The sequence below is a fragment of the Nematolebias whitei genome, chromosome 1 (genome assembly GCF_014905685.2).
Source record: "Nematolebias whitei isolate Nwh7 chromosome 1, NemWhi1, whole genome shotgun sequence".
Lineage (NCBI taxonomy): Eukaryota > Metazoa > Chordata > Actinopteri > Cyprinodontiformes > Rivulidae > Nematolebias > Nematolebias whitei.
Genome location: NC_056498.1, coordinates 39,694,062 through 39,695,946, shown reverse-complemented (window position 1 = coordinate 39,695,946; position 1,885 = coordinate 39,694,062). Strand labels below are relative to the sequence as shown.

General features: G+C 40.6%; 1 long non-coding RNA gene across 1 annotated transcript; it reads right to left on the bottom strand.

Moving 5' to 3' along the window:
- Nucleotides 1-30: 30 nt before the first annotated feature.
- Nucleotides 31-1,885, bottom strand: LOC119409990. Its single transcript, XR_005186815.1, has 4 exons — nt 1,831-1,885; nt 758-796; nt 349-654; nt 31-138 (listed from the first exon to the last, which is right to left on the bottom strand). It is a non-coding gene; the product is annotated as an uncharacterized LOC119409990 (long non-coding RNA).

Sequence of the window (1,885 nt, the reverse complement as noted above, 5' to 3'; positions counted from 1 at the left end):
TCTGGGCTCCTCGTTGGTGAACGAACTCTCTTAGATTTTCTTTTTGGTGAATTACGTCTCTCGTGGCTGTTTGAACGCGAGCCGTAACAGGAAGAAGTAGAGCGGTTGCGCCATGGTGAGTAGGACCGTGGCCGGGACCTAATGGACATGTAAAACATTTACATTTTAATATCTATAGAACTAGAAATACTATGATAATTAGGTGTTTCAAAAATATTTTTTACAACTTATACATATTTAAAAATGGGGATTCAATAATGTAGACATTGTACTACGCAACTGCATTTGTTTTTTCTTGCATTTGTTTAGATGTTATTTCTATTATAAAAACAGTTGAATTTCACAAACCTGCGACTGCGTGAGCGTGAACGAGAACTACTGCTGGATCTGTTCCTTCTATATTTTGACCTGCCACGGCGAGGACTGTATGAACTGGAACGGGAACTACTTCTGGACTTTATCGGTCTTTTTCTTGAGTTGCGTCTGTAAGGGCTGTATGAACGGGAACGTGAGCGACTGCTGGATTTGTCCTTTTTATGGCGAGAGCTGCATTGGGAGGGGCTGTCTGAGCTGGAACGAGAGCGACTGGTTTTTTGGCGATGATGTTGGGTAGGCCGGGCAGAAGCTGAGGTGCTAGCACTTTTGACTGCAGGACTAAAACAAGAAAGTTATAGTTGATTAATTACAAAAGAAAGTTGCAAAAGTCAGAAAGGAACTTGTTCACAGTTCTGGTTGTTATTTGAAAACAGAAATTTACCTTTCCAGCACTGGTAGTTTTCCATCCCACTCTGGGTACCTGTTCGAAAAATACATGACTTACATGTAAATATGTAACATTTTGACAGCAGAACTAGTTTTACATAAAGGTAGAAATCCATATAAACAAATAAAACAAGCCTTAATGTCTAGTTTTTAAACACAGTAGTCCCTCACTTATCACTCCAACAATCTCCATGTCCTCTCTAACTGCATCCAGATATCTCCTCTTTGTCTTTTTCCTGGCAGCTGCATTTCTAACATCCTTCTACCAGTATACCCACTGTCCCTCCTCTGGAAATGCCCAAACCAACTCAGTGTGTCCTCTCTAACTTTATCACCCAGTTGTTCAACCTGTGCTGTACCTCTGATGATCTCATTCCTGATCTTATCCATCTTTGTCCTAAGAAGAACCTCAACATCTTAATTTCTGCCACTTCCATTTCTTTCTCCTGTCTTTTTGTCCATGTCTCCAGACCATATGACATATCTGGTCTCATCACTGTCTTGTAAACTTTTCCTTTGACCTTTGCCGACACCCTTTTGCTTTGATGAAGAACTCGCACTATAGTTTTGGCAAAAAAAGTGTTTTACGTCGGATGCCCTTCCTGACACAACCCTCACTATTTACCCAGGCTTGGGACCTGCACAATCGATAAACTGACTTGTGCTTCCTAGTAGTGGCTGGTTTCGACACATCCACTTCTCTGACGCAATCACTCATGCTCATCCCATGTGTCATTCCCAATCTCCCTCCTACTGCACCTGTGTGCTGCGCTTCTTAAGCGAACAGGTGTACAATCTTAGTTGAAAACCCGCAAAATAGTGAGTCCGCGAAAGTATCGAGTGACTACTGTGATCCAATGTTTTTTTTAGTTCTCCAACGTCACACATTCTAGGAAGATGGCTCTATATATTTTTAGAATATATATATAAAATATTTAATATATTTCCTTTCCAAAATGTTACCTACACTGATTTGATCCAACTATGCTGACCCTCAGCAAAAATAATGACAATCATTACACCACCTAAACATGCAACTGTTGAAAAATAAGAAAATAAAAGACTGACTTTTCCCTTAGCCGTTTGCAGTTTTCAAGGTGCAGGCTTGAGTTCTGGTGGAAGA